A 19,310-nucleotide genomic window follows, 5' to 3' on the forward strand; every position below is an offset into this window, starting at 1 on the left:
CTTTCTAAATAAATGTATTCCAGTTTTCCCTATGAAGCCTATTTCCAACTTATCTGGTACATTTAATTAGGCATATTTATGTAACTTAATGCAGTCTTGCAAAACATTTTCAGATATAATTAGATTTCAACATCATATTAAATTATAGGACTTGCAGAGTTCCAAACTGAGCCATTTAGATAATTTTCTCTATATGTCCATCAATGTATCTGTATATACATACACATGCACATCATGTTTTCTTTTCCCGATATTTTAGCCCATCTGAAAAAATGTCTTGTGGACCTGCAGCATATGCTGGTGAACAGTACATGTCGCTACCAGTTTCAGTCTAGTTATTTTAATCCCATATTTTTGAACAAGTGCTGCTGATGTTAAATATTTAGCAAATCAGGCAGGCCATCAAGAGCTATATGTTCCTGGCTATTTTCCTATTCCTAATTTAGAAGGATGCTCTCCACAACCATGTTCATTGCCAAGATTTAAAAACATTCCATGTTATAACACCACTCACTTAGTGTCTGTCTTCTACTTCTTTTTATCTGTTCTTGTATCATTGCAAATCTTCAAAGAAAGGTGTCAATTCAAACAGTTCCTCTTTTCCCTCAACGGCCCCTAACACATAGTTAGTACTCCTTTCCTTGAAATGACTTTGTTTCCTCAGGTTAATATTCCCACAAGGTGTGCAAGGTTTTTCATCATCTGCTCCTGCTTAGCCTATTTGGCTTTACATCTCACTTTGCAGTTCTACAGTAATATGATTAACATTACCTTCAGTTTCATAGACTTGACATTCTCTTTTTCTACTTGGCCTTTGCTTATGCTATTTTTTTTTTGACTGAGTGTTCTTTATTAGTTAGCTCTTCAGCTTTTTTTATAGCTGTCATTTTATGACACAATGCCCATTTTCTGAAAGTACTGTATCTCACTTGCTTTTTAATAGTGAGGTTCATTAAAATTAATTCAATTTAGAGAATTTTTGTGATAGCCCTTGAGATAATTGGAAACAAATGAGATGATTTCAATCTAGAATTCTACATACTGGAAAAATAAAAGAAGGCAGATTTAGTTCTTGTAAAGAAAAATGTATTTTATATAAAGAACAAAATCTTGTGTATAAATAGAAAAGTTTTCCTGAATATACCTTTTATTATATGTTAATTCCAGAAATAAATAAATACATATTTAAAAATAACTATGTTCTATTTTCAGCTCTATAATTTGCCATGTCTGTGGCATTGGAAAAATTATATATATATATATATATATATATGCCTAAAGCAATTGCTACTGATAATTTAACATATTTAACAAAAAACTTAGCACAATTCTAGGCACATATAATTACTCAATAAATGTTAAAGATAATTTCTTACAATACTCGGCCTCAAAATAAATGTCCTTACCAAAGTATCCAGTTTACTGTATGTCTTTTTTTTTTTTTTAATTCTCACCCAAGGATAGGCTTTTTATTGGTTTTGTGCTTCAACTGGGGACTGAACCCACAAGCTAGTTATGTGCCCTGACCAAGAATTGAAACTATGACCTTTTGGTGTAGGGGATTATGCTCCAACCAACTGCACTGCCCACTAGGGCTATAAATGTCCTTTTTAGCAACTCTACTATAGGTATTTAATAAGCTAAACCTTTCAGTTTGTTAAACTATATCATTTGTCTTTCTCCATTTATTTCTCTCAATTGCCAGCCCAGTGATTTATACCGAGTGAATGAACAATCAACATTTCACTGAAAGAATGTAAAGTGAATGTTAAGCTCTGGCTGGTATGGCTTAGCGAATTGAGTGCCTGCCTGCAAACCAAAGGATCACTGGTTTGATTCCCAGTCAGGGCACATGCCTGGGGTTGGAGCCAGGTCTCCCAGTATGAGACACACAAGAAACAAATACATATGGATGTTTTCTTCCTCTCTTCCTCCCTCTTTTCCTCTGTCTCTAAAAGATAATAAATAAATAAAATCTTTAATAAAATAAAGTGAATGTTTACCTGTTCATTTTGTTAAAGATAAACTTAATGTTGTAATATAACTTTAAATTTTTACAAGACACACACATTTTATAAAAATATTAACAGGTGCACATTTTACTGCTATTTTTTTCTAGTGATTAGGACTATTTATAGATTAAAGTGATAAAAGTCAGATAAGATCAAAGTGATATCTGACTGTGAATTAATTAAAAACATATTGTTTTAAAACTATATCCACAGAACAAAAACATCTATTGTTATGTAGGGAAGGCTAAGCCATCTAGAATTATTTTGATAATTATAAAAATGTTTGCTGTATCTTTTCTTTGATGATTTCTTTGCAAAGTACAACAGACCTCTGCATTTCACATTTGTATAACATGTGCATGGAGGATGCTTACTTACCTCTTTCAAAAGAGCTCATTTATGTAATACACATCAGGAAAGGATACAGAGTCACGGGAAGGTCAAGGAAAGGAGACTAGTTATTAAAAGTGAGTTGCATGAATTTAATACTTGCCAAAAGAAGAAATTAGTTAGAGTTTAAAATGCATTTATAAAAATACTGTTCTATTTTCATAGCATTTCAGGTACTGAGAATAATACAACTAATAATATGCAATAATAATACAAGTTATAATGGTATTTTCCTACAAGTCCTCTATAATTTCGACTTAAAATTAAGTGTGATACCACAAAATGTGTACAGTTGCATTATATCAATTCTTTTTTTAATATGTACTTAAAAACCATTTGCATCTATTTTTCTGTTAGCATTCAGAATGTTCCATAAAATTTAAATATGATATTAGACTTTATGGGAAACCATCAAAACTTATTTAGTTAATTCAGCAGATGTTTCAATACAGTAGAAATCCCAAAATGGAGCCACCAATTATTGAACCTATTACATGCTGCTTATAATGCATTTGGTACATGCTCTTCATATACCTTTAGTCATGTTTCTTATGTATGTATTTGCTCTCTGAAAACTTAAAATACATTTTAATTTCACTATTAGGTAGAAACTGCATTTTCATGGACAGTTACTATAATTTCTAGTTGTTTTGTTGTCATTATAATCCAATGCTTTGAACCAAGGCATCCTTTCATTACATTTTAAAAATCAGCTCACTGATAGAATTAGTAGTTAATTATGAACTTAGATTATTGATTTCTTACAGCACTTATATAAGAAATTATCCACTAGTGGATTCAAAATGTAATCAGACATATTTAATCACATAAAATTATATTCCTGCCAAGTGGAACATTAATTACTACTGGATCATAAGTGAGTAAGTAGATAATAAAAGTGTGAAGGTGGCAAGGGAATCATACCACCAAAAGGAGGACAAAGGAAAGCTGAACTAACTGCATCATTTGGGCCAATCCTCTGATCAACATTTCACTTCAAAAGTCAACTGGTGGTTGAAAGAGTAAGAAGCTTGACTTTATTCTAAAAACAACAGGCAACTTAACAATTACAGTACCTATAAAAGAGGAAGACTCAAGATCAGAAGCACAGGCACATTTTAGACAAAAATCATTTCTCTTTCAACAGTAATGTGAAAACATTTTTATCTTGTATTGGGAGGACTTAAGCACTATGCCAATTCCTGATTTTGTCAAATATATGAATGAATGTGCAAGCTAAGAGGGAGAAAAGACTTGATAATGTGATTAACATATAGTGAAGAAGAAGACACTGATATCTCAGGACCAAATTCACATTTTGTTTACTTTCATTAATGTGAATGTATTATGCTTATGAAATTGGATTATAAAATTATTGGATTTATACTGTATAAACTAAACTATACATAAAATCCAAAGGATGTCCTAGAGTTTTTCTGACTTTGCTTGGAGTGAAACTTAGATATCATATTAAAGAAAAAAAAGTCAACTACAGTCTGAATCTCTTATGGACTGGCCTCTCCCTCTTAGGAAGTCTCCTTTATTTATTTAGTTATTACATTTTTTAAATTGAATTTACTGGGGTGGCATTGGTTAATAAAATTACATAAGTTTCAGGAATACAATTCTACACTACATCATCTGTATATTGTATTGTGTTTACTACTCCAAGTTACATCTCCTTCTATCACCATGTATCCCCCTTTTTTTCTTTTCTACTTCCTCCCCTTCCCTCTGGTAATCACCATACTATTGTCTGTGTCCAAATGTCTTTTTTTTTCTTTGCTTAATCGTTTTTCCCTTCTCACCCAGCCCCCAACTCCTTCCATTCTGACAGGTGTCAGTCTATTTTTTGTATCCATGAGTCTGTCTCGACTTTGTTTATCAGATTTGAAAAAATATATATTAATGAAAATATATTTTTGTGTCATAATTTGTTTTTAAATTAATTTGTGAATAATATGAAGAAAATAACAATATGGCATTAGAAATATCTTAATCATAGCCTTGGTAAGAAAGAATACATTATCTAGGATTTCTTAATGAAATTTCTTTGCTTATTAATGTACTCAAGTAACTAGAAGGGTAGGCTTACTTCATGACTTTCTAATACTGAAGTCATAGACTCTTGAATTTTCTGTATTGTCTTAAAAGGCCAGTTGAAAGGCAATGTGTGAAGTATGATATATGCATCAAATTCAACTTTAAACATGAGCGCATTGGTTCAAATATTCTAGTAGGAAGTTGAATGTTAAAGTCAAACCAGAGACTGAGTATGGACAGCATCTTTGTGTAACCATTAACTGCATTTCTTGTGTGTCAGTGTATCTATGTATGCTTTCCCCATTTTCCTGAACATGGGCTCCAGTGAATATATTTGCTTAGGCTATTCAAGATTTATTATTAATTACATTCTTAGAGCTTAGTGCTTTCTGAAATTTCCTAAGACCAGAATGTGACATTTGAATTATGTGAAGGTTAAATTTTTGCATGTGCCAATGGGAATGAAATAGAGAAAATTGTTCTTCTCTATCCCTAATACTAATCAGTGACTAGAACCTTTTAAATTCTTGATACCTTTCTCAGTGACACTCTTCACATCATGAATATTTTAAGATAAATATGAAATGTCTAGCTGAGAAAACAAAGAACTCAAAGACAAAATAATTACGTTGATTTATAAGGCTTTAAAAGAGCTGGCCCTCCATTACTTTTCTGTTTTGTTTATTTTTTCTGCTTGAGGCACACTTGTCACCATTTTTGTGTGTGTTTATGTGTACATGTGTGCATTTTTCTGAGAAAGCAAGAAATGGTAACAAATCAGATTCTTTGTGATTGTTGTGCCTTCAGCTCTGGATGATCACCTCTCAGAGATCTTCATAGTTCACTCCCTCACTTCATTAAAAGTATACAATAACACTACATCATCAGAAGGCTTTGTTGCCATTCTACATAAAATTTCAATGCCTTTTGCCCCAAATTTAATAGATTCTTCTCTACTATATATTTTCTTATTGGCACTTAATACCACTGGAATGGGCAAAAGTAGATTTACAGTTGTTCATATGAAAAATAATGCAATAATTAACAAAAAATAATAAAAGGATACACTCTGTATTTTGTGTACTCATAACTGTAAACTTAAATTTGTTCCACCCTATACATATATCACATAAAATTATTATATGATTATTAGATACTTTATGGAGCTTTGTTTAAATCTTTTGTCTTTTTTACAATTTGTATTGTTATATTTTAAAATTAATCTTTATTTTTCAATTATAGTTAATACACAATATTATATTAGTTTCAGGTGTACACCTCAGAGATTAAACATTATATATTTACTAAATGATCATCCCTATAAATCTAGTACCCATCTGACACCATACACAGTTATTAGAAAATTATGGACTATATTCCCTATGTTCTACTTTATATTCCCCATCACTGTTTTATAACTACCAATTTGGTACTTCTTAATCCCTTCACCTATTTCACCAATCCCCCAAACTCCTTCGCATCTGGCAACTGTCAAAATGTTCTCTACATCTATCAGTCTGTTTATTTTCTGCTTATTCATTATTGTGTTTGTTTTTTAAATGCAGTTGTTGATAGATATGTATTTATTGCTATTTTGTTCATATTTTAATCTCTTCTTCTCCTTCTCCTCCTTCTACTTTTTCTCTTTCTCCTCCTTCGCCACCACCTTCTTCCCCTTTTCCTCCCCCACTCCTCCTTCTCCTCTGCCACCTCCTCCGTCGTCGTCTTCTTCCTCTTCTTCTTCTTCTTCTTCTTCTTCTTCTTCTTCTTCTTCTTCTTCTTCTTCTTCTTCTTCTTCTTCTTCTTCTTCTTCTTCTTCTTCTTCTTCTTCCTTCTACTATTTCTTCTCCTTCAAGAGGACCCTTTAAGATGTCATATAATACTAATTTGGTCATGGTGAACTACTTTAGCTTTTTCCTTTCTGGGAAGCCCTTAATATGTCCTTTGAATCTAAATGATAACTTTGCTAGATAGGGGCCTACAACTTTGCTTGGTTGTAGGTTCTTATTTATTATTGCTTTGAATATTTCTTGCCAATCTCTTCTGGCCTGCAAAGTTTCCATTGAGAAATCAGCTGATAATCTTATGGGAACTCCCTTATAGTTAACTAACTGTTTTTTTTTTTTTAAATCTTGCTGCTCTTAAGAGTCTTTCTTTGTCTTTTACCTTTTGCATTTTAACTATGATGTGTCTTTGTATGGTCATCTTTGAGCTCATTTTGTTTGGGACTCTCTGCATTTCCTGGATTTATATGTCTATTTCCTTTACTGGATTAGGAAAGTTTTCTGTCATTATTTTTTTAAATAGGTTATCAGTTTCTTAATCTCTCTCTTTCCCTTCCAGCATTACATGTTGTGAATGTTGATATGCTTGCATTTATGTCTGTGGCTTCTTACACTATCCTCATTTTTTGGACTCTTCTTCCTGCTGTTATGATTGAGCATTTTTTTGCTTCCAAATGCTTTTGATTCTTGGCTTCATCTACTCTACTGTTGATTCCCTTTCAATTATTCTTAATTTCAGTTAGTATATCCTTCTTTTTTGACTGATTGTTTTTTATGGTTTCCATGTGCTAGTTTATGCTCTTGAAGTTTTCTCTAAGTTCATCCACTTTTTCTGTAAGCTCATTGAGCATCCTTATAACCAGTGTTTTGCACTCTGTCTCTGGTAGATTTTTTGTCTCCATTTTATTTAGTTAGTTTTTTGGAGTTTTCTTCTATTCTTTCATCTGGGACATGTTTCTCTGCCTCCTAATTTTGATCACCTCCCTATGTTCATTTCTATGCACTAGGTTGAGTTGCTATGTTTGCCAGGCTTAGTTGAGTGGCCTAATGTAGGAAGTATCCTGTAAGATCCTGTAGCACAATCTTCCCATTCAGCTCAGGCTGGGCATTCCAGGTGCACCCCACCCCATGTGGGCTGTGTATACCTTCCTGTTTTAGTTGAGCCTTGATTGCTGTTGTCATATCAGTGGAAAGGATTAACTCCCAGGCCAATCAGCTGCAAGGACTGCCTGCAACCACTATGGAGGATCAGCTGTGCAGAAGCCCACCCACAGAGCAGGACTTACTTCAGTGGGGCTTTGGTGCCTGCTGAGTCCTCCTAGTGAGTGTGTCACTTGTGGAGGTAGTTGAGTGGTGTTTCAATGTGGTCTGAAGCTGTCCACTGGGTGTGCTGACACTGGGGCCTCTCAGAAGGTACAGGACAAAGGTATACACCAGCTATGTTCTACCTGGGGCCACCCGACATGAACCACAAAGAAATCTGAAGATGCATACCGCTTGTGCTGGGCCCAAGAGAGACCCAGCTGTGAACCAAAACTGTCTGCCCCTAGTGATGGGACTAAGGCTACTTCGTGAGAGGTATGGGGCATTCTGAGGCCAGGTGCTGCTTGTTTGAGAGGTTTTAGGAAGATTTGAAACATGAGCTCAAACAGGCCATTTGTATGGAGAAGCCACTGGAAATAGCTTGGGTGGGCCTGCAAATTAGTGGGGTGAGGATCTCAGGGAATCATTTTATGGTGTGATGAACAGTGATAGCCAGGTTGATGGAGACCAGACATGGTGCCATCCTGCCAGCTCTCTGGGGGAAGGGCTCATCAAAGGAACAATGGCCTCTGCCAGCATTTCTGTGTGAGAGAAACCTGCCCCTCCAGCTCCCACCCTGGTGCCAGACGATTTCTCAGTTGTTCCATACATGTTCCTAGTGCCTTTAGAGCTGCTGCTCCAGAACTGGAGCTTAGAGGGAGTGAGTCAAATTAAGCACATGTGTGGGCCCTGTAAGAGAAAATTCCTGGGACTCCAGTAGCCTTCCATCTCATTCAGCCACAAGCCCTTATGATTTTTACATGAGGAAGTTATGGGGCCTTCTCTTCCTAGCACTGGAAGCATTGGCTAGCACTGGAAGCATCAATTCTTAGGGGGGACCTCTGCAGCCAAGGTATCTCCTGATTTTTGTCTTTCACACATGGATATAGAGCCAGCCTGTTCTGCATTTCTACCCCTCCTAACAATCTTGATATGTTTTTTTTTAATCTTTAGTAGTTGTATTTTGGTTCAGCTAGATTTCAGGTGGTTATGAATGATGTTTTTTTATATTTTTTGTATTTTTGATGTGGTTTGGGAAGATGCAAGCACCAACTTCATTACCTACTCTGTAATCTTGACCCTGTTGTTGTTGTTGTTATTATTATTATGTTGTTGTTGTTAATTATCTTAGTAACTCAAAAATATTCTCAATGGTAAGCTAATTTTCTTATGTAATATTTTATAGAAATTCTGCCAACCAAAGTCATGTCACTGATGAAATGTAATTATGATTTCAGAGATATTAACAGATACTATCTTTTTGGAAATTTTAAAAACACATTTTTATTTTTTTTTATTGCTGTTCAGGCACAGTTGTCTCTTTTCCCCACAACACTCCCCTGTGCTCCACCCATCCCCACCTCCCATCCTTGATCCTACCCCCATTTAGCTTTATCCATGTGTCCTTTATATATGTTCCTTGGCAAATAGAATGAGAGTCCTTGAAATGGAGTATTTATCATATCTTTTTTTCTCACTTTAATGAATGTTTTAGAAGGGCAGTATTTTTTAATACTTTTTTTCACTGTTATCTACATTTATAGTACTTGTTATCCCTTTGACATAAAAGTAGGTAATCAATAAGTATATTTTTAAACATGATTTAAAAAATTATTTTATTTATTTATTTTTAGACAGAGGGGAAGAGAGGGAGAAAGAGATGGAGAGAAACATCAATGTGTGGTTGCTTGTCATGTGCCCTCAACCCAGGCATGTGCCCTTACTGGGAATTGAACCAGTGACCCTTTGATTCTCAGGCCAGTTTTCAATCCACTGAGTCACATCAGCCAGGGTTTAAAAAATTTTTTTGACTTAATAAATATTTGAATATATTTTAGTAGTTTTATAGTTAGTTATTCTGTCACTGAAATGACTTAAAATTGTTATATTTCCATATGTTTTATCTTCTCTCTCTCTCTTGCAGTACCGGGAAAGCACATAAGAAATTTAAAAAGTAAGTATTTATTAATTTGTTTCAAATTGAGGTCACTTACTGGAATTTATGGAGGTGTTTTGTGTGTACATGTCTTTATGCATGTGATAATTTCAGAAGACATGAATTTTTGTAATTAATTAGGGTTAAATTTGTCTGTGAGTGACAAAATGGAGTAATTTAAAAGTAGAAGTGGGATGGAAAATTCTTCAGCTATTGTAGCTCCTTATGGTGCCCAGGACACAGGTTTCATCTAACTTGTTGCCCTACCCTGCACAGCCTGCAGGTTAAAGATCAATATATAGTCTAACAGGACACTCCAAAGCTCCAGCAATTTATTCTCCAGCCAGCAGGAGGTAGAAGTACAAAGGAGAAGGATATAGCCCCTGTCACTTAAAGGAACTACTTGGAAATTGCACATACCTTTTCTTCTTATGTCTCATACGTGACCACATATAGTTAAAAGAGAAAATGCAAAATTTCAGATCATTGGTCTGAATGGGCAATGTCCTGTTACTTAGAAAGAAGTAAATTAATCTTGTGGAATAGTTATTATTCTCCACACTTAGATGTCTATGAAGATCCTTCTTACCACATTTAAAATGTAGTATAGCTCCCCATGGAGGGCATCCCAGAGTCCTATTCAGTCTTTCTTTCAGATCACAGGCCAAGGCTTCTTATGGATATGCTAGATATAGGTCCTCATATTCTAATAACATATAAACTATACCACAATTTAAAATATTCTGAATATTCCTATTCCTACAACTCAAATGTAGAGAGAGACGGAACAAATCAATGAAGTGAAAAATAAAGGGTGGAAAAATACACTAGTCACATCCTAAAGGGAAAGACTAGAAAAGACTTCCTTCCATGACAGGAGATCATTTCCTATAGGCTCCATCATCTGAGCTTTGCAGTGGTGAGTACAACCCACATGATGGTGTCTGCTTCCCTACTGGGTTTCCTGCTTGCCTGTGATTGGGCTTGCTGCTTCTTAATGGTATAAGCAGTTATAGGCATCTTCAGGCAAGGCTTGTAGTTTTGACAGTACAATTTCCCTCAAAACTTGATCGTTTTTTTCAGTGATTTTTTGTGCTAGGATTCTTTATGTACAAAAATTGCATCCAAAGATATTGTTAATATATATTAATTCAACTACTTTGAGAATATCTGCAGCATAGATTTGGGTGGAAAAAGAACCAGCTAAATTTGGTTTTTGCTACAGAGAATAAAATGAGTTTGAAATTGGCTTGGGGAGAGAGTCTTACCACATTGAAGTCTATATTTGTGAGCCACCATCAGTAACAGCTTTGGTTTGGCATAACAACACATTTGTTTCTTCAGTCCTCTGAGTCCCCAAATAATTGGACTTTCAATCAATGAAAATTGCCCACTGTGGGTCTAGAATGCTTTCGTAAGAAGGGTAGTAATCTTTTTCAACTCTATTTTTTGGCTGGTAAATCTAGTCTCAGTAACACTCTCTGTTAAGCATGTAGAAACAGCTAATGAATAACTACCTACATTTTGAAAATTTCACTTTATCTAGTACGATGGCGTCCTTTAGCTTAGGTTCTGTTATTTTTAGCACAATAATCCAGGTACCGAACTCTTCATTAGTTCAATTTAGGTTTAGCTGTTAATGGTTCAGAATACCCACACTAAAACTTATTGAAACAAAATTCTAATAGGTAGTCCTATACTCCCCACAATGTTGTACCTATGGGTTCTTCTATCAAAGGGCAGGAGAATGTGACAGTTGAGAAAATGGTATCTGGTACAATACTGCTTATGTCCAATTCTTACTTCACCACTTACTATCTGCATGATCCAGGACATATAACTCCATTTTCATGCTTCATTTTTACAACTATACAATTGAAATAATATTAAATGTCTCTGAGGGTTGTTGTGAGAATTAAGCATGTTAATACATGTAGCTATGCAAAAATTATCCCAAAACTAGTGTTTTAAAATATCAACCATTTCTGTTGTTCACAAAAATTTTTCAGATTAGCAATTTGGGCTGGTTTGGGATACATGTGGCTGGTCTCAAGGCAGGGCTTCCCCATAAGTCTGTGGTCTGCTGGTAAGCCTTCTGGGGCTGACTTGTTCACCATGAACTCATTGAGGAAGCCAAGGGTTGACTGGGCCTTCTATCGATGTGTTTTGTCATCCTGCAGTGAGCTAGCCAGAGATTCTTCCTGTGGCAGTGGTGGCATGGGTACTAAGAGTAACAAGAAAGAGCAAGTTCTAGTGTACAAACTTTTGTCTAAGCCTAGGACTGCATCCTGTTTGTCGCTGCCACACTAGCCAAAAGGAAGAGCTAGATCATCCCATATTCAAGGAGTGGAGACTGTATCTCTTGATGGGAGGAATGGTAAAGTCGTATTACAAGGTGAGGAGTCTATTTATAGCATTATTTGCAATTGACTACCACTGTGATTATTATTGCTGTTGTATTGAGCTTTATCATAATGTCCTCATTCCAAAATTAACATCATAATCTAGTTCTAAACATCAACATTTGTACTCTAAATATGAAGCAAAAATATCCTCTTCCTTTAAAGGACATAATGGTGAAAAGTTTCTGTGGCAGGCAAAATAATGGACTACAAAGATGCCACTGGAAGTTGGATTTGTTGTATTATAACAAGGGAGAATTAAGTTTGCAACAGAATTTAGGCTGCTAATTAGCAGACCTTAATTTGAAAAGGTTACCCTGATTATCTATACAGGTCCAATGTAATCACAAGAGTTCCTAGAAGTGAAAAAAGGAGGCAGAGGACTCAATGCCAGAATCAGAAAGGCATTTGAAGATTTTATGCTGCTGGCCTTGAAGATGAAGAGAGAAGCTGTGAACCAAGGAATGCAGGATACCTCTATGAGTTAAGAAAGGCAAGGAAACAGATTTTTCTCTCAGAGCTTCTAGAAGGAACATGGCCCTATAGATACCTTGATTTTACCCCAGGGAGACCCGTTTTAGACTTCTGACCTCTAGAATGGCAAAATATTAAAGTCATATTGTTTAAGCTGCAAAGATTGTGGTAGTTAGTTACACCAGCAACAATTCCACACTCTATTTTTGCTTAACTGCTAAAACTTGGTAGTATGGCCATGTATAACTGTAGGAAAAAGTTAGGGAATGTAAGACTTTTTCCCGGGTGACTATGTGCTTAGATAGTTTTATAAGTTTTATTTCTGTGTAAAAAAGAGAGAAAATATAGGCTCTGCATGAGTGTGGCTGGTAGGGCAATAATATGGGTGTTATAATTTATAGTTTTAATTTGAACATTTCACCTAAAATGTCACATGGTGTGCTTGATTATGATATTGTTGTGTTACAGAATAACATGCTTATGGTTTTATAACAAAAGATTTTGTAATAAAACAGGGGCATTATTTGTGCCAGACCCTGTATATGTGAGACCAATAGCAATCTCTGCCACAGTGGCCTTACTAATTTTATCAGTACAGAACTCATCCAATTTTAAGCATTTTAAAAGTATGTATTCCAGTAATTTAGAACCTGATTACCAGTATAAAATAAGAGACAAAGAAAGGCCTATAAACCTATAATGCTAATGGTACAAATGTGAGCAAAAAAACCCATGTATTTAGGGTATTTAAATGAGTTAATATATGTAAAAACCACATAGCAGCACCTGACATATAATGAACACTATATGATTTCTAGCTAGTATGATTTTTGTTTTTATTACTATGACTCTACAAATAATACACACATAATCTGTTTCCCTTGGTTTAATTGTTTTCATATTGGGGAAGCTAGTTCCCATACATTTTCAATTAGGGGTAAACAATATTTCTGAAGCTAATATTTAAACCTAGACTTTTATTCCTCTTTAAAAGGTACAGAATCCAACCACATGTTATGTTCCACTTTGGTCTTGATTTAAGCAGCTTTATCTCTGCAGGTACTGATTATCATTACAGCAAATTAAGCACTATGTCTGTGATTGGTGATAGGGATAAATAACATATAGACCTAGAGTAAGTGGGGAAACAAAACGTGTAACCAAAGACAAACTAAATTAAGGAATATTGTAAAAATTAATAACAAAGTATCTATAAAAATAATTTTAGGGAACTCAAAAATAGGTATTGTTCACTTGCATATGTTTAATCTATATTAAACTCCAATGAGAAAAGCAAGTTGTGTTTTATGAACATCTAATCTGTTTCCGACATTGTGCTAGTAAAAGCGCTATCTGTAAAAGGAAATAAAGAATATTTACTACATATGTAGTTCTTGTAATAGAGACTTATCCAAAATAAAGTATCATATTTAGCAAGAACTTCAGTTATAATTCTATCATGATAATTGTTCTTTTGATTTTACAGATGCAATAATTAAGGCTCAGAAAAATTAGTTAATTTACATACTCACATGCCCAGCAAGTTGTACTAGCTTTGCCCATCTTTCAAGTGTCTATTGGCTATTTATACCTTTTTTTACTTGAGAAATATAGATTTGAGTTCCTTCCCCAATTGGAATGTTTGTCTTATTATTGGTGAGGACTAGGCATTGTTTATATATTCTGGATCCAAGTCCCTGATCAGATACATGATTTGCTCCAATTTTATGGACTCTCTTTTCTTTTTTAATTAAGACATTTTTAAGTGTTATTAATTTATAGCAAAGTTGATGGGAAGACATGGAGATCCTCTATGTACTTTGGGATTTGGACAAATATATAATGAAATGTATTCATTATTATGATATCATACAGAGTATTTTCAGTGCCCTAAATATCCTCTCTGCTCTGTCTATTCATTCCTTCACCAACCCCAAACCCTGGCAACCACTGATTGGTTTCTATCTCTACAGTTTAACCTTCTTGAGAATATAATACAGTTGTAATCTTATGTAGCATTTTCTTTTCTTTTTCTTTTTGTCTTGTTCACTTTTAATCTTTATTGTATTTTTTACATTATTTTTAATCCCATTATACAACCCCCCAGCAAACTCTTGTTCATGTCCATGAGTCCTTTTCCTTTTTTGCTCAATCTCTCCACTACCCAATCTCCCCTATACTGCCCCAGCTGTCATCCTGCTCTACCTCTGCTCATTAGATTCCACATGTGAGTGAAATCATATGGTATTTGCCTCTCTCTGACTGGCTTATTTCACTTAGCATAATGCTCTCCAGGTCCATCCATGTTGTCACAAAGGGTAAAACTTTCTTCATTTTTATGGCTGAGTAGTATTCCACTGTGTAAATGTTCCATAGTTGTTTTGTCCACTCATCTATTAATGGACACTTGGACTGCTTCCACATCTTGATGATTGTAGATAATTCTGCAATGAACATAGGGGTGCTTATGTTATTTTAAATTAGTGTTTCAGATTCCTTTGGATATATTCATAGAAGTCAGATTGCTGGGTCAAAGGCAGATCCATTTTTAATTTTTTGAGTTATCTCCATACTGCTCTCCACAACAACAATGCCGATCTTCATTTCCACAAACAGTACAAAAAGGATCTCCTTTCTCCACATCCTCACCAGCACTTATTGTTTGTTGATTTTTGATGATAACCATTCTAACAAGTGTGAGATGGTATCTCATTGTAGTTTTAATTTGCATCTCTCTAATGAGTAGTGATGTTGAGCATCTTTTCACGTCTATTGGCCATGTGTATGTCCTCTTTGGAGAAGTGTCTATTAGGTTCCTTTGCCCATTTTTTAATGGGGTATTTTGTTGTTTTGGTGTTGAGTTTTGTAAGTACTTTGTAAGTTTTGGATATTAACCCTTTATTAGGTGTTGCCCTGGCTCATGTGGCTCAGATGTATCAGTGAAGATGTTCTCCCATTCTGTGGGTTGTCTTTTTATTTTGTTGATGGTTTCCTTTGCTGTGCAAAACTTTTTAGTTTGATGTAGTCCCATTTATTTATTTTTTTCTTTTGTTTCCCTTGCCTGGGGAGATACATCTGATAAGAAATTACAACAAGCAATGTCCAAGATTTCGCTACCTAAATTTTCTTCTAGAATTTTTATTGTTTTAGATCTAACATTTAAGTCTTTAATCTATTTTGAATTTATTCTTATGTGTGGAGTAAGGAGGTTATCTAGTTTCATTTTTCTGTATATATCTGCCCATTTTCCCCAACACCATTTATTGAATAAACTACCTTTAGCCCATTGTATGTGCTTGCTTCCTCTGTCAAATATTAATTGACTGTAAATGTGTGGGTTTATTTCTGAATCCTCTATTCTGTTCCATTGAATTATGTTCTTTTTTTAAGCCAGTACCATGATGTTTTGATTACTATGGCCTTATAGTACAATTTGATAATTGACTTCTTTCACCTAGTAACATGCATTTAAGTTTCCTTCATGTCTTTTCATGACTTGATGGCACATGTCTTTTTAGCACTGTATAAGATGTCCTTGTCTAAGTGTACCACTGTTTGTTTATTCATTCACCTACTGAAGGAAAACTCAGTTGTTTCCAAATTTTGGAAATAATGAATAAAGCATCTATAAATATAAGTGTACAGGATTTTGTATAGACACATTTTCATCTCCTTTAGGTAAATATTAGGGAATACCATTGCCAAATTGTATGGAAACAGCATCTTTAGTTTTTTAATAATTGTTAAACTGTGTTCAGAGTGGCTGTGCCATTTTAAATCTATGGTAGCAATATATGAGTGTTCCTATTGCTGCATGTGCTTACCAGCATTTGGTGTTGTCAGTTTGGGTCCAATCTAATACATGCATAGTGATACCTCATTGTGGTTTTAGTTTGTACTGACCTGATGACATAGGATATGGAGCATTTTTTATATACTTATTTTCCATCTGTATATCTTTTTTTTTCGTGAGGTATATTTTAAGGTCTTTGCCCCTGTTTTTATTCATGCTTTTTTAAAAAGTTTTTGAGTTTTTCATTCTTTGTGTATTTTGCTTAATATAGTCCTTTATAAAACCTATCTTTTGCAAATATTTTCTCTCAGTCTGTGGCTTATCTTTTCATTCTCTTGATAATGCCTTTCACAGAACAGAATTATTTAATTTTAATGAAGTCCAGCATAGTAATTATATTTTTATGGATCATATATTTGGTGTTGTATTTAATTTGTCATATTCATACCCAAGTCATGTAAGTTTTCTCTTATGTTGTCCTCTAAAAGTTTTAGCTTTGCATTCTTTATTTAGATCTACCATCCATTTTGAGTTATTTGTTGTGAAGGGTGTAAAGCCTGTAATTTTTTTGAATGCGGATGTCCAGTTGTTTCAGTATCAGTGAAAGAGAATCTCCTTGCTCCATTGTATTCTCTTGACTCCTTGGTCAAAGATCAGTTGACTACATGTATGGCATCATATCTCTATGCTCTCTATTCTATTTCATTGATACCAGTATATTTCTTTGCCAAATTACACTATTGTGATTACTGTAGCTGTATAATAAGTCTTGAAATCAGGTGGTGTCAGTAATTTGATGTTGTCTATCAGTTTGTGTTGGCGATTCTGGATTTTTTGCCTCACCCTATCAACTTTACAATCAGTTTTTTAATATCCATGATATAACTTTCTGAGATTTAGATTGGGATTGCATTAAATCAAATTGGGAAGAATTGACTTCTTGGTGATACTGAGTCTTCCTATTTATGAACGTGGAATAAATTCCCCATTTATATAGATAGTCTTTGATTTTATTTATCAGAGTTTGGTAGTATCCCTCATATAGACCTATTTTGTTAGATTATACCTAAGTTTTTCATGTTGTGTGATGCAAATGTACATGGTTTTGTGTTTTTAATTTCAAAATCTACTTGTTCATTGCTGGTACTGATGAAAGTGACTGATTTTTGTATATTAATCTTATATCCTGAAAACTTTCTATAATGCTATATTGGGTCTAAAATTTTCCTTTTGTCAAATTTTTAAGTTTTCTGTGTGGATGGTAATGTCATCTGTAAAAAAAAAGATAATTATATTGATATTTCTTCATTCCCACTCTATAAAATTTTTATTCCATTTTCTTATCTCACTAAAATACATAGTATTTCAAGTACAACAATGAAAAGGAATAGTAAGAGGGAACATCCTTGCCTTGTATCTGATCTTATTGGAAAAGCTTCAAGTTTTTTCACATTAAGTATGATGTTAGCTGAAGGTTTTTAATCATCTTTATCAAATTGATGAAATTTCCATTTATTCCTAGTTTACTGAGAATTTTTATTATGATGGGTGTTGGATTTTGTCACATTTCCTTTCTTGGTCTATTAATATGATTATGTGATATTTTCAGCCTGTTGCTGTAATGGATTAGATTAATAGTTTTTTTTATTATTGTTGTTCAGTTATAGTTTTCCCACCTTTTTCCCGGTTGCTCTCCCCTGCCCCATCCCTTTTTATAATTTAAAATTTTTTAAATTATAGTTGTAATTGATTTTTTAATGTTGCCAGCCTTGCATACTGAGGTAAACCTCACTTGGTTATGTTTTATAATTATTTTTATACATTGTAGATTCTGTTTACTACTATTTTACTGAGGATTTTTATATGTGTGTTCATGAGAAATGCTAATGGATAATTTTCTTGTAATGTCTTTGTCTGGTTTTAATAGGGTGGTGCTGACTTCATAGAACAAGTTAGGACCACTTTTTCAGCATTTATTTTTCTGAAAGAAATTTTAAAGAATTGGTATAATTTCTCCCTTAAATGTCTGGTAGAATTCACAAGTGAACCAATCTGGAATAACTGCTTCCTGTTTTAGAAGCATTGTTTCAATTTCTTTAATAAATGTAGACACATTTAGATTGTTTATTTTTCTTGTGTGAGTTTTGGGTAATTGTGTCTTTCAAGGAATTTGTGTATTTCATGCAGGTTATCAAATTTGTGGCCATGGAATTTTTCAAAATATTTCTTTATTATCATCTTATTGTCCACAGATTTCTGACATCAGTACTGTGCTTTCTGTTTTTTCTTTATAAGCCTGGTTAGAGTCTTATCAATAGTGTTGACATTTTTCGAAAAATGACTCTTGATTTCTTTGATGTTCTCCATTGATCTCTTGTTTTAAATTTTATTTGTGCTCTCATTTTTATTATATATGTATATAATATATAATAAATATACATATTGTATAAATATATGTATATTTACTCTGAAACATGACATTGCCTTTATTAAATTTCTGAGCTCTAGTTCTTCCATTCAGAAATTGTAGACTATCTTTTCATTAAGTTATCCCTTCCTTTCTTTACAGCTTAAGTATATCTTGAAAAAGGTTTAATTTTTACCAGTTATTATAAAATTTAATTTTTATTTATATATAATTGTAAGTGTCTAGAACATACCAATAATTATAGCTTGCATGTATGTGAATTCTGAAAATGAAATAACACTTTTAATACAATATTTTGTTTTGTCAAAAATTCTACATACATGTTTATGATCAAAATATCTTTTCTTGTTTAAAAAATGTCCTATATCCAAAGAAATTTTTTAAAGTCAACTAATATATTAATACATTTACTGTTAAGACAACTGCGTTACCTAATATTCAATTTATGCAGCTACTAATCTACAAGTTCAAAATTACTATTATGCAGCTACTAATCTACAAGTTCAAAATTACTATTAAAATCCAGGTTCCAACAACTGTGTTTTGGAAATTTACAGTCACAAAATAAGATAATGAAAAAGGATGTACATGATATCAAAATTATTATTTAAAAATTCTTCTTAAATATGTAAAACAGAGCTATTTTTTTTTTACTTCAGATGCAGATTTAAGCATCCCTTAAATTTTGTCAACACATCAAGGGAATATATATGTAACTAGAATACATAGATGGACACTGTTACCAT

This window comes from Phyllostomus hastatus, unplaced genomic scaffold (assembly GCF_019186645.2).
Source record: "Phyllostomus hastatus isolate PE091 unplaced genomic scaffold, TTU_PhHast_1.1 phas_contig_86, whole genome shotgun sequence".
In the NCBI taxonomy this organism is placed as follows: Eukaryota; Metazoa; Chordata; class Mammalia; order Chiroptera; family Phyllostomidae; genus Phyllostomus; species Phyllostomus hastatus.